The 14,978-nt window shown below is 43.3% G+C and overlaps 1 protein-coding gene across 10 annotated transcripts in view; it reads right to left on the bottom strand.

The window, feature by feature from the left end:
- LOC144693707 (beta-galactoside alpha-2,6-sialyltransferase 1-like) overlaps positions 1 to 14,978 on the bottom strand; it is a 142,921-nt gene that overhangs the window by 74,427 nt on the left and 53,516 nt on the right. For all 10 annotated transcript variants that reach the window (XM_078563630.1, XM_078563625.1, XM_078563627.1 and 7 more), the window contains one exon: positions 11,978 to 12,115. The gene's annotated coding sequence lies outside the window, so the exon portion shown is untranslated. The remainder of the gene's footprint in view (positions 1 to 11,977; positions 12,116 to 14,978) is intronic.

The raw sequence follows: 14,978 nt of genomic DNA, 5'->3' as shown, positions 1-14,978 counted from the left end.
GCGCGCGTCGAACTTCATTGCCCGCCCGCCCAGTGAAATATTGCGATGGCGCGCTGTGATGTCGGGACGTCATTTTACGTGCTGACGCCCGCCCCCAGCACATCAAGCAGAAAATTATGCCCCATGCATATAGTGAGGCCCTATTTAAGTTGCTCCACTTTTAAGGCCACAGATATAATAGGGCCAATGTGTGCACTTAATGTTGGGATTTCCATGTTGGTGCTGGGCCAATGCAGCATGCAGCCTGACATCGGCGCCATTTTGAAGCGGCTTGTCCGCTCCTTGACCCTCCCACTCTCCACTCCTCCCGCTCCCTGCGTCTCCCATTCGCTGCTTCCCTCCCACTCTCCACTCCTCCCGCTCCCTGTGTCTCCCATTCACCGCTTCCCTCCCACTCTCCACTCCTCCCGCTCCCTGCGTCTCCCATTCGCCGCTTCCCTCCCATTCTCAGCTCCTCTCGCTGCTTCGCTCACTTCCTACCTCTCACCACCCCTCCCGCAAGCTCTCGCTCACAGTGAGGGTTCGGGAGAGGAAAGCAGCGAATGGGAAGGTTCGGGTGAGGCGGGGAGCAGGAGATTTAGTGAGGAGGAGGATCAAGCAGGGGGTGGGATGGACAGAGAGCGGGAGGATCGGGGAGCAGGAGAAGTGGAGAATGAGAGGGTCAGAGAGCGGGTGGATCAGGGAGCTGGTAGGGATGCTGAGCAGGAGGCAAGTGGAAAGAGTTTTTATTTTAAGTCATTTCATTTACAAACACAGGAATTTAGGAATATACAATATTTCACCTTGCAGAGTGGAATATTTTAATGTCTTTAACTGCAACTTATACATTGGTTATGTATAATGGTAAAATCTGATTCGCTTAAATTGGTTTCATTTAAAATTGCACTTTTCAGGAACCCAACTACAACATAAGCAAGGAATTACTATTTTGCATAATTAACATATTTAATGCTTTACTGGAAGAATATAACAGATCTCATAATTTAAAGTGACTGCATATCAGGGAATGAATTATTGAGATAAAAACAAAAAGCTAAAAGCTACTGCGGATGCTGGAAATCCAAAACAAAAACAGAATTACCTGGAAAAACTCAGCAGGTCTGGCAGCATCGGCGGAGAAGAAAACAGTTAACGTTTCGAGTCTTCATGGCCCTTCGGCAGAACTGAAGCATAGTTAGGAGAAGGGAGAAATATAAACTGGTTTAAGGTGGGGGGGCGGGAGGGGAAGAGAGATGTTGAGGGTGTGGTGATTGTGGAGATAAGCAGTGATAGGAGCAGATAATCAAAAGATGTCACAGACAAAAGGGTCAAAGAGGTGTTGAAGGTGGTGATATTTGTCTAAGAAAAGTGCTAATTAAGAATGGAAGACAGGATATTCAAAGTACAGCTCTAGTGGGGGTGGGGTGGACAGACTAACAAGGTTTTAGTTTTAGATTTAAAAATAATGGAAATAGGTGGGGAAAGAAGAATCTATATAAATTATTGAAAAAAAAAGGGGGGGGGGCGGGGGAGATTGATGCAAGTGACCAAGCCTTTCATTAGGCTTATTGTCTACATATCAATTTTATTTGAGCTTCTGGGATAACGTGGGATCCTTTCATTATTATTATTATGAAACAAATAAGATTCTGAGGAGGCTTGACAGGGTGGATGCTGAGAGAATGGTTCTCCTCATCGGGGAATCTAGAGCTAGAGGGCACAGTTTCAGAATAAGGGGGAGGGTCTCGTTTTAAGATAGAGATAAGGAAGAATTTCTTCTCTCAAAGTGTTGTTAATCTCTGGAACTCTCTACTCCAGAGAGTAATGGAGGCCTGGGTCGTTGAATACATTCAATACTGAGTTAGACAGATTCTTGAAATATAGGGGAGTCAAGGGTTATGGGGGACAGGGAGAAAAAAGTGGAGTTGAGGCCAAGATCAGATCAACTGTGATCTTATTGAGCAGTGGATCAGGCTCGAGGGGCCCTATGGTCTATTCTTGCTCTTATATCTTATATGCTTATTAAATAAAGGAAAGCAATCGAGTCATCACAAATTGTGACTCACAAGTAATCAGGGTGTGAAATGTAGGATGTGAAATTTTAGATGTAATCTCAAAAGTTTTTTCAGCCAATGTTCTCACATCTGTACATTCTCAGAAAAAGTCAGTTTGTCTTCATTAACAGACAAGCAGCAGATGGGACCTGCAACGGAAACATCTGTTATGTCCCCCTCTCTCACTGTGACTTTAGCAAACTAGCATTCTAAAATGTGGTACAAGCTCCGCTATATTACTTTTATATCTTTCCATGTGAAAAATACCATTTCAAAGCTCTCAACAGACAAACTTCCACTTATATATAAAATTTAATCTTGAAAAATATCTCCAGAGGTTTGACAGAGGCTTAAGCAAAAGACATACTGAGCCAACAGAGAGAGTAGGGGCTGAATTTTCATCATGGAAGCGGAAAGCAGGAGCCGGGTCTGTTTTTGTGTCAGAAACCCGCCTCTGGTGAGAAACTGACTAAAGTTCAAATTTTAACTGGTTGGGCCTTTAATTGATATGAAGGCAGGTTTAGTGTCCACATCTGGCAGAACTTTCCAGCTCTGTCACAGCGGGGTGGGACTGTAAAATGTGGTGAGCCATTCAAAAGTCCATAGACTTCTGCGGGAACATAAAACCCTGCCAGCATAAAATTCTGCCCTTAGGGTCAGTCGGAGAGGGGGGTGGGGGAGGGGGGAAATGGGGGTTTGGCTTGGGGGCGGGGGGTGGCAGCAGCAGCAGGATTGGAGGTAGTTCACATAAAGTGTGAGACTCATTTAGACACCCCATGGCAGACATCACTGAGGCTGCTGGTTGTCCTGAGAGCGAGATCTGTAATTTGTGCCAAAGCTTCCCACTTCACCAGAGGGATGAGAGATGTCACAGGAGAAGACCCTCGTTTCATCGATGCTGACCTGGATTTAATTCTGGAGGCCAGGAGGCCTCTGTCTGGGGCTCCACAGAAAGGTCAGTAACTATCTCGTCAAGGGATTTTCTGTCCCCGCACCTTTAAGATCTATCCATACACTCCAGGGGTTGGACTGAAGATCTTTTTTTTAATGTGGGCTTCGCTGGCTGGGCCAGCATTTATTGCCCATCCCTAGTTGCCCTGAAGTAACCTGAACTGCTGGAGGATGAAGGAGTCATGGCAGCTGCCAGGAAAGCGGGTGCACACATGGAGGATGCTCTTATTGTGGTCACAGACTAGTTGAACATTGAGGTCGTGGAAGCCCTTCCTGTTGAAGAATCTCACCTGCTGGTCACCGGGTACCTTGATGCAATCAACAGTGCTCTGCAATGGAGGGGGGAAAACCGAGCAATATCAGCGAAAACCAGCACCCTCTGAACCTGTAGTGCCCCATCAATTGTGAATCTGCAGCCTGAGTGAAGAGGGCATCTGTCACCTGGATGATGCAGTGCTGTGCATCCATCTGTAATATGCCACAGAGGACCACAGCTGACCCTTGAAAGGTTCCAGCATCATATTTCAAAACAGGGAAAAAGCTGGGCTTTTAAGAAGCCCCTGAATGTCCTCAATTGGCGCGAACATGACTGCAGCGAGTTTGCAGACCCGTCCTCCCCTGCTGCCCTCGCAAAAATTTCCAACATCGCGAACGGAGGCGCTAGGCAGGATGTCAACTCCATTTTTGTTCGGCCGCCTGCCTCCATTCAGACTGAATCCCAGCAGCAACAACCCAGCCTTTAGGAGGCAGGGCCAAAAGATTAATCAAACTGGCAGGTCTAAAAGAGGGTCTTCAAAGATGAGAGGGAAGGTGGATAAATGAAAGGATTGAAGACATGGCTACCAATCATGGGGTGAAATAAAAAGGAGAATCCAAAGCAGATGAGAGCTAGAGAAATGGAGAAATCCAAAAGGGGGTTGCAGGACTGGAGGAGGCTACATTGATTGGAAGGCAATGCCATGGAGCAAGGTAAGCACAAGAATAAGAATTTTAAATGTGAGATGTTGAGGGGCTGGGAGTGGAGTGGAGTGAGAATGGGGATAGATCTCGGTGCACCTATTTTGAATTTGGATGACTGAGCGGTGGACTGCACTGGTCGGCTGCCTATTCCTATGAACGGATGCCTGGGATTTTGGGGTCGCAGCCTCATCTAAATCTGGCAGGTGAGCTATGGGGAGCAAGCAGCTGTCCTGGTACAGCTTGGCAGATTGAGGCTTCAAAAACAGATTGGTGCAGCCACGAACAAGGTGGTAGGACCCTTTCTAAATGAAGCTAATTGCACTGCTGTTATTATGGGACAGTAAGATTACCAACCCCATTTTGAGAATGTTACTGCCATATGAAAAGCAGACAAGGAGCCACAATCAACCCTAGTGTGTTATGCAATGCTTTCAAAGTCAGCCTTAGAGGAAATATATCAAAACCGGATCCTGCATGATCCGAATATAATAGAAGTAACTATTCAAGTGACACTGATGCACAAGTAATAATGGCTTGTCAAATTTAGCAATATGACAATCCATTATGAATTCTGATATCCCAAATTCATTTGAATCCTTGGTCGAAGTGCTACATTCTTGTTCATTCCTAGTTCTACCACCACTTGATAAGTACAAATCCATCAGCCCCTCTAATAGCTTCCTGCAATACTCAATACAAAATTTCACCTTTGAAATTTCAGATATTTTATCAACAGAAATGTGTCATTTCAAAACAAAATACATTTTTCTCCTTAGCAAGTAATGCATGCTTAAAAATGCATAAAATTTAAGCTAGCTTTGCAATTAATGCTGCTTACTTGTGTTCTTGTTTGATTAAATACAAATACTTGGAAAAAATTGATTCAAAATGCTTTGAAGTGTTAATTTACAGACATACCAGAAATCATGAATCAAATACGGTTCTAGTGAAAGGTTCCAACTAAATGTTAATCCAGTTTTCGCATTCAGCTGCTGGCTAAATTGTGCCTTAAGCTTTGTTCTGTTGCATGAAATATATTTTCAATAGTAGATGATTCACAATTTCGCATTAGCTTTCACTGACATTCAGCCAAATTGCTAGGACTTACTGGTTCAGGCATGCTGCTAATTTTGAGGTAATTGGATTACAATTTATTGTAAGATCCATTGTTTGATTTCTTGTTTCCACCATTTTGGGCAGGTTTCTTCTTTACATTTCATGACTCATTCAGAATTCTGACCTTTCTTTTCCTGTTAAAGAACTAACTGCAGCTGTTTGCTTTCTCTTTGAATGAGCATTATGACCTATCCTGATCTGTGCAATGCGAGTTGGGGGTCCTAACAGTTCTGTTTCAGACAGTTGTCACTCTTTATCCTCACTCTGAATTAATTCTACGTGTTTTAGATGGATTTATTTAGGATAAATCGATCTCATACAAGCAAAAATAGAAGGATCCAGTTTGAAAAAAACTTCTGGTTTTGAAAAGCACTTTGGAAAAACAAGTGCCTTTCATTCTACCTACCCTATCATTCCTTACCCTCATTCCATCCCTTTATTTTCTACATATGTAGTACCATTTTTCTCCTAATCCTTTATTTCTTAAAATAAAATAAACTATATTTTTCCAGTTCACCTTCTCCCATTGTCCATTTGGTAGAAGCATTTTTTTTAAATGAAAGATGTTTTTCATTGGCTTGAAGTCCAAAGTCATCTTTTCCAACTAAAATTTCAAAAGCTGCAGATTGACAAAGTGAATGTCCGATGTGGAAAAAAAAAACCACCTCACTCTTCAAAACATTTTTACACTTGGTTTTCTTTACACAGCTTTTCTACCCAATAACACTTACTGTTAAAGGGTTTTCTGCTTGCTGGTTGAGGCAAGCCTACTCAAACGTTTAGAGTAAATTTCCATGTGGTTTTCACAGCTTATGCACTGCAGAAAGAGCAGAACCATCTTAATACTGAGTGCAACTTTTAAAAACTGTCGTAATTGGGGGTATAGTCTCTCCCTTCTGTCAATTGAGGGTCACATGATGTACTGCAGGAGGCTCCAACCAGTGAGCTTTTAGCGTGAGCAATCCAGGGGATGGAGCTTCCCGATGAGAGTCCTGGTCGAGCGTGAAAGCATCAGTAAATCTCTGTGAGGTTAACAGTTTCTTGATGAAACCTGCCTGTTGTGAATCATCACAAAAACAATACAAAACTTTTTTTCCACTGTAGGTTATGGTACTCACCAGAGGCTCTGATCAACTGCTGCGACCTAAGGTGTTCCTCGGTCAGAAAGCAATCAGCCCACAGAAAATAAACAATAAAACAACAAGTTCTTTAGCTCAACTTGATGCTCAAACATTTCAAGAAGCTCTACTTCCATCCCATTGTTGTTTACTGCACTAAACTGGTGTTGGCCATTTGCTGCATAATTTGCCTGGGATTAGCTATTGATAAAGTTAATAACAAAATTTACAATCTCTCTTTCTCTCTGTTAACCCTTCTGCCCCTCTCCCGCACCCTCATACCTAAATTTTCTGCACCTCTGAACCTCACCCCACTGTACCCTCTCACCCACAACCTCTTCCCCTTTGCACACCCTAACCCTACCCCTGCAGCCCCCTCATTCTCCTCCACCCCAACAACGTGAACACTCCTCACAGTGAAGAGGGAGAAAGAAAACAATTTATTGCAATAAAGTTAGAGGTTAAGATCCACCGTAAAAACAACTGAACAGCCACATAACAGTCTCTGCATTGATCCTGTCAACTCATAAGTTTGATTCATAAAATAAAATGCTTAATTTTTTTTTTGTTCTCTGTTAAGGTTAATAATCCACTGCATTGTATCCAGGCCATTTTTTATTTTGGCAACTTGCTCCACAAGTTTACAGCAAAATTTGAACGCCAGGTCTCCACACACCATGTGAACATCAAAGCCAAACCAAATCCTGCCTGAATCTGACCCTCTCCTCCTCCACTATCCACATACATACAGTACCAGTAGGGTTGGTGGATAGTAATTAGAAGCATGGGCCAAAATGGCATTTCCCACCCCTGCCTCCCTTCCTCCATCAGAGTGACATGAAAATTGTCAGGTGGACCCGTCATTACCAAGGCTGGTGGTGTGTACCAGATAAGTTTAGACAGTTTGCTAAATAAACCATTTGATCCACAAAATAAACAAAGTAACCTTTATGTTTAATAAAAAATTATTAAAAATCATGCCAGATAGCAGGATGAGGGTGTGCTGGGATTTGAGATTTAACAGCACTGTGTGCATGCCTACACCACAGGACTGCAGTGGTTCAAGGAGGCAGCTCATCACCACCTTCTCAAGGTGAATTAGGGATGGGGAATAAATGCTGGCCTAGCCAGCAACACCCACATCCCATGAATGAACAAAAAAAGGAAGATTTCTCATCCTTAATGGTGAACTCCATTGCACCTGACCTCATGATGCTCAGAGGCATCTCTTCCACAGGGCTCAGAGGATGTTGTGTCCTTGTCACCCACCACTTTCGTGCCCTCCTCCCATCACACCCCCCACACCACTTCTGTTCTGCTCCCTTCTAATATGTGCCATCTTTTCCTGCAAAAGAGAGGGCTGAATGTCAGTGATTGTATAGCACTGTGTTTGGTGATGTGTCTACCATAGCTGAATAGTTGGAGGTATGTGGAGGCTGAGAGAGATGGATGTGAAGCTCCCAGCATTGGCATGTGTGTGAGAGTGAGGTGGAGTACCTGGATGTTTGATATGAGTCTGAGTGCCAGGGCGATTTGCTGGGTGAGTGATGGGGGTGTGATGCATTGAGCAGCTTGAGTTGGTAATGTGGTGGATAAGAGATGTCATGTGAAGATGTACTCACTGACCTTGGCCAACACTGGGATCATTTTGTTGTGGCATTGCTGCCTGGTTCTCGGATTCAGACTCAATGAGTTGCCCTTACTGGCCACCTGCTCCCTCTCCCTCCTGAAGGTGGTCATTGAGGGTGTCCTGGCTCCTCACAAGACCATAGCATTTCTTTTCCTGCCAAACCGCACCACTAATGCCTCCAATGCCACATCCATGAGCTTGGATCCCTCTGCCTGCCCTGGTGTTCAGTATTCAAGAATTTCCACTGCAACTATCTTTTTATTTCCACTTTTCCCTTTAAAAGACATCCTGCTGTGTTTAGAACTCAATAGCGGCATTGAGAAGGAGAAAGTAGCACTGGACACACCAAAACTGGAGTACAAATCATTCAGATGAACTGCATGGCTAGAAAATTGTGCACCCAAAAATAGGGGTGAATGAATTTTGCACCTATAGTAGTTAGGAATGAGTCACTCTGATTACCGTTAGTCATAGGTGAAATTTGCATGGAGGATGGCCTCAGACATGATCCCAGGATAGTGTGTTGCCTCCCTGGGGCTAGGGTCATGTCACTGAAAGGCTGCAGGGCATTCTGAAGCAGGAGGGCTTAGATTGTGGTTCACATTGGTACCGACACATAGGTAGAAAGAAGGATGAGGTCCTGCAATAAGAATTTAGGGAGCTAGATAACAGATTAAAAAGCAGGACCTCAAAAGGTTGTAATCTCTGGATTACTCCCAGTGCCACATGCTAGTGAGTATAGGAATAGGCAGATAGAGCAGATCAATGCGTGGCTGAAGAGTTGGTGCAGGAGCGGGGGCTATAGATTCCTGGATCACTGGGTCTGTTTCTGGGGAAGGTGGGGCCTGTACAAGTCTGATGGTTTGCACCTGAGCCGAAACGGGACGGACATCCTTGCCGGAGGGGAGTGCAGTTTAAACTAATTTGGCAGGGGGATGGGATACAGTGTGGAAATATAGACAGGGGTGATGTACAGACAAGTATAGGAGAAAAACCAAGTCAGCCTGGAAGGCAGAGCATATGTAGTCAAGTTAAGGCACAAGGGAGCATGGCAAGGCTGGATGGCATTTATTTTAATGTAAGGAGTCTTGCGAGTAAGGTAGAGGGGTTGAGTATGTTAATTAACACATGGAGATATGATATCATTGCTATCACGGAGACACGGTTGAGGGAGGGGCAGGACTGGCATCTCAATATTCCAGGGTATAGAATCTTCAGGCGAGATGGGGGGGGGGGTGCGGGGGGAGAAATCAAGGTGTCAATTATTGCAATAAGGAGGGATAATATCTTAGAAGGTTCCTCAAATGAGGCCATGTGGGTAGAACTTAAAAACAAAAAGGGGACAATCACATTGCTGGGAGTGTACTGTTGTCCCCCAGTCAGCGAGAGATAGAAGGGCAGATATGTAGGCAAATCTCAGAAAAGTGTAAAATAATAGGGTAATAATAGTCGGGGATTTCAACTTCCCCAATACTAACTAGGATAGACAGAGTGTGAAAGGCTTAGAGGAGGCAGAGTTCTTAAAATATATCCAGGAGACCCTTTTAAGCCAGCACATAACGTCCTACAAGGTGGTGCTGGACCTAGTTTTACGGAATAAAGCCGGGCAAGTGGTAGAAGTGTCAGTGGGGAGCATTTCGGTGATAGTGACCATAACTCAGTAAGATTTAAAGGTAGTTATGGAAAAGGACAAGGATGGACTGGAAATAAAGGTTTTGAATTGGAGGAAATGCGATTTTAATATGGTAAGACAGGATCTAGCCAAAGTGGACTAGGAGCAGCTACTTGTAGGAAAAACTACATCAGAGCAGTGGGAGTCATTCAAAAAGGAAACAGAGTGCAGGGCCAACATGTTCCTGTAAAGGTGAAGGGTGGGACCAACAAGTCCAGAGAACCCTGGAAGTCGAGGAATGTACAGGATTGGATAAGGAGAAAAAGGGAAGCTTATGGTAGATACCGAGGGCTCAAAACAGCGGAAGCCCTAGAGGAGTATAGAAAGCGCAGGGGATTACTTAAAAAAGAAATTAGGAGAGCAAAGAGGGGGCATGAAAAAACATTGGAAGGTAAACTAAAGGAAAATCCGAAGGTAAACTAAAGGAAAACCCAAAGGTGTTTTATAAGTGTAATAGAGATAAGAGGATAACCAGGGAAAGAGTAGGGCCCATTAGGGACCAAGTGGCAATCTGTGCGAGGAGCCAGAAGATGTAGGTGAGGCTTTAAATGAGTACTTTGCATTTGTATTCACTACAGAAAAGGACAGTGTAGGTATAGAAATCAGGGAGGGGTCTGTGATATACTTGAACAAATTAACATCCAGAGGGAGGAGATATTAGTGGTTTTAGTGGGCTTAAAAGTGGCCCAGGCCCAGATGAGATGTATCCCAGACTGTTGTGGGAGGCGAGAGAGATTGCAGGGGACCTGACATTTATTTTCAAATCCTCACTGACACAGGAGAGGTGCCAGATGACTGGAAGACAGTGAATGTGATACCATTATTCAAGAAGGGTGGTAGAAATAAACCAGGGCACTATAGGCCAGTGAGTCTAACATCAGTGGTAGAGAAACTTTTGGGAAAAAATTCTGAGGGACTGAATTAATCTGCACTTGGAGAGGGAGGGATTACTCAAGAATAGTCAGCATGGCTTTGTCAGGGGGAGATCATGTCTAACAAATGTGATCGAATTTTGAGGAGTTGACTAGGTGTGTAGATGAGGGTAGTGCAGTTGACATAGTCCACATGGACTTCAGTAAGGCTTTTGACAAGGTCTCGCATGGAGACTGATCAAGAAGGTAAGAGCCCATGGGATCCAGGGCAATTTGCAAATTGGATCAAAATTGTCTTTGTGGCAGGAGGCAGAGGGTGATAGTTGAAGGTTGTTTTTGTGACTGGAAGCCTGGGTCCAGTGGTGTACCGCAGGATTTGGTGCTGGATCCCTTGCTGTTTGTAGTGTACATTAATGATCTAGACATGAATGTAGGTGGTATGATCAGTAAGTTCACAAATGACACGAAAATTGTTGGTGTGGTAAATAGCGAGGAGGAAAGCCTTAGACTACAGGACGATATAGACGGGCTGGTCAGGTGGGCAGAACAGTGGCAAATGGAATTTAATCCTGAAAAGTGAGAGGTGATACATTTTAGAAAGACTAAAAAGGCAAGGGAGTACACGATGAATGGTAGGACCCTAGGAAGTGCAGAGGATCAATGGGATCTTGGTGTGCATATCCATAGATCCTTTAAGGCAGCAGGACAGGTAGATAAGGTGGTTAAGAAGGCATATGGGATACTTGCCTTTATTAGTCAAGGCACTGAATACAAGAGCAGAGAGGTTATGATGGAGCCGTTAGTTAGCGTTAGTTAGGCCACAGCTGGAGAACTGTGTGCAGTTCTGGTCGCCACACTATAGGGAGGATGTGATTGCACTGGAGAGGGCGCCAAGGAGATTCACCGTGATGTTGCCTGGGCTGGAGCATATCAACTATGAAGAGAGAATAGATAGGCTGGGGTTGTTTTCCTTAGAGCAGAGAAGGCTGAGGGGGGACCTGGTTGAGGTGTACAAAATTATGTGGGGCATAGATAGGGTAGATAGGAAGAAACCTTTCCCCTTAGTAGAGGGGTCAATAACCAGGGGAATAGATTTAAGATAAGGGGCAGGAGGTTTAGTGGGGATTTGAGGAAAAATCTTTTCACCCAGAGGGTAAGGGATATCTGGAACTCTGCCTGAAAGGGTGGCAGAAGCAGGAACCCTCACAACATTTTAGTAGTATTTAGATGGACACTTGAAATGCCATAGCATACAAGGCTATGGGCCAAGTGCTAGAAAATGGGATTAGGGTAGATGGGGGCTTGATGACCGGTGCAGACACGATGGGCCGAAGGGCTTCTACCTGTGCTATAAAACTCTATGACTCTTATGATGTCAATCCGTTGGCAAGTTGCCTTTGCTTATAATGGAAACAAGAAGGTTTAGGCATTTAAAAGTGATGATTCTCTACATAAACTGAAAGAAAGGGTACTAAAATACAAGTTCATCCAGAGCACCATAAGGCTGCCCCTGGGGTTTTCTACTTACTGGCTAATTTCGCTGAATTTTTATGGGAATCATTCTTTTCTTTCCTTATTGCAGTATAGAAGGTCAGAAGCATTTAAGATAACGTAAAAAGACTCACACGCAAAACAAAGTCATTTGGCATCTCTGGAACATGCCTAAACTTGCTGAACTGTAGGTGTCAAACAGTTGTCTGCAATAGTGAGATTGACCTTCACCTTCAACACTAGCTGAAGTTTAGGGACTCCAAAGCCAAAACCTGAAAGAATAAATAAAACTCAACTCTTAATAAAACAGCAACAGGTATGAGCAAACAAACACGTATCATGCACCTAGTTAGTCATTTTGAAATGCACTGAGATATTTAGTTAGCTCGCTCAATGGAACATTTATGCACTTACGGATTTAACAATTGTTTGGCAGCTAGTGCTGAGCATTATTGAGAGATTTTAAAAAATCATAACCCATAACGGTAAAGTTAAGTTTATGTAGTCATCAGGATACCTAATACAGACCAGAAGAGAATCCAATCCTTATGCATTTTTCTTTAGCATGCACCATCTAACACCATTTATTTCTGAGATTCACTTTTTGAATTTTATCTGCTGCGATTAATGGGGATCTTTCCATTACCATCACTGCTATGTTTACAAAGTATCACCACCTGTTGGGGAAGGAAACATTCACAAAGGGTTCAATTGCTAATTATCAGTTAACAACCCAAGTACCCATTTGGATGAAAAAAAAGGAAAAGCTCCTGATCTATGGGCACCCAGCACGGAGGAGGGTGGGGAGGGAGCAGAACCACATCGTGAACCTGCTCCTGGGCCTGGCTAAGTTGGCCATCAACAGATCAAAGCAGTGGGTGACTAAGGAGGTCGTCCGGCCTGACTATCTGCCCCTCTTCTGTGGCTATGTTAGCGGCTGAGTGTCCCTGGAGATGGAGCACGCGGTGTCTGCCAGCACCAAGGCCTTCAGTGCCCGGTGGGCACTGTGGGGACTGGAGTGATTTATTGGCCCCCTTGAATCATATTTCAATTTGATGTTTGTAGATTCCTTTAAGATTAGTCTTTATTTTAGCAGTACCTCTAGATAAGTTCTGTCTGTAGAGTTTTATGCGCTAAAAATAAAACACTGTTTAAAGAAGCCAGTCACGGGCTCTGTTTTTATTACCAGTTACTGGAGCTTAACAGTGGTAGCAGTGGGTGGTTACTGCTTGGAAGTAAAAGATTGGAAACTAAGCTTTCTTCAGACAAAAGACTGTATTTGGAGTTAACTTTGAGAAGAATGGTTTGGAGTGATTTTGGAGAATGGCTGAATCAAAATGTAAAGTTTCTGGGTATGATTACCCACCGATCTTTTCTGAGAGTGAGGCCTACCAAGTAACTATGTGGACACTGGTTACATTCTTGCCAAGAGAAAACAAGGAATGGCCTTGGCACTTTCATGACCATACAAAAGCAAAGTAAGATGCAAGGTATTTTCGGAGCTGGAGCCTGAGCATTTAAACACAGATGAAGGTTTGGAAACGTTATTAGATTTTATGGATAAAATCTATCAGAAGGATGACTTATTAAGTGCTTACGAAGCATGGTCTGATTTTGACAATTTTAGCAAGTTGGAGGATAGTTCCATATAAGATTACATAATGGAATTCAGTAGACTATATGCAAGACTGCAAAAATTCCATCTAGAAATTCCCCAGTCAGTTCTGGCATTTAAGTTACTGGACTGTGCCAAAGTATCAAATATGGACAGGTTTCTAGTTTTGACAGGAGTTAAGTTTGCAGAAAGACACACACTGCTAGAACAGATGTCAGAAGCTCGAAAAAAAAATTCTATGGAAAACATTCCTTTCTGGCAGCATTCTTGGTGCAAATGGGTCATTTGGCGATAAGACAGAAAATGGAGGGTGCAATGTTAACGGGATGGCAAAATCGTCTGGAAACAGGACGCAGGCGTCAAAATGAAAGGAGATTTGTAACTAGAAACAATGGAGGATGGAAACGTCTTTGGCAATTATGGCAGGAGAAAAGAATTGTAGAATTACAGCAAAAGAATGAACCCCAGAAATGCCCAGGGTGTAGTCAATCGATGTTTTAGATGCGATTCAAAATAGCATTGTATAATGAAGCGTCCTAAACAATACAAGGTGTTTGAAATTAAACATGAGACAGAAGACTCAGAAAAAGAAAATGGAAGATATTAACCAAAGAGATGGCATTGTATTAGTTACAAGAAGTTTCACCCTGGTGATGAATGTTTAGTTTGCAGAGTCCTTCAGTTCTGCGGTCCTAGATAGCGGATGCACATCTACAGTCTATGGAATAGATTGGTTGAAATGCTTCCTGGACTCCTTAAATGACAAGGATCGGAATAAGGTTAAAGAACTTGAGAGTTCCACCACTTTTAGATTTGGACATAATACCCTAAAATCTTTAAAAAGGGTAGTGATTCCCTGTAAGATAGCTGGAGTCAATCATTTCATCAGCACGGATGTAATGTCCAGCGAAATACCGTTACTGTTGATCAGACCATCGATGAAGAAAGCACAAATGAAGCTGGGCATGGAAGACAACAAAGGCATTGTATTTGGAAAACCTGTGGATCTACAATTTACGCAATCTAGACACTACTGTATTCCTTTAATAAAACCTAAATTTTCTACTAAGGAGATTAAAGACGTGCTCTTAGCGTCAGGGGATAGGAATTTGGAAGACAAAAAGCTAATTGCACTAAAATTGCATCGGCAGTTTGCCCATCCTTCTTCCCAACGATTAAACATTTTGCTAAGGGATGGAGAATACGCTAAACGTATAGAGGAGATAACTGATAGGTACAATATATGTAAGAAATACAGAAGGACACCATCATGGCCCATAGTGAGTGTACCCTTAGTGAAGGATTTCAATGAAGCTGTGGCGATGGATTTAAAGGTGTGGGATAAAGAAAAGAACATTTTTATTTCACATTTCGTTGATTTGGCAACAAGGTTTAGCCAGTCAACAATCATACACACTAAAGGAAATAATTGTGGATCAGGTAATGGAAGAGTGGATAGGTTGGGACCACCAGCGAAATTCCTTACTGATAATGGGAGGGTGGGGCAGAATTTGCTAACC

Source organism: Cetorhinus maximus, chromosome 19 (assembly GCF_964194155.1).
Source record: "Cetorhinus maximus chromosome 19, sCetMax3.hap1.1, whole genome shotgun sequence".
Taxonomy (NCBI): Eukaryota; Metazoa; Chordata; class Chondrichthyes; order Lamniformes; family Cetorhinidae; genus Cetorhinus; species Cetorhinus maximus.
The sequence above is the reverse complement of the archived record's forward strand: the minus strand, read 5'-3'. Positions and strand labels throughout refer to the sequence as shown.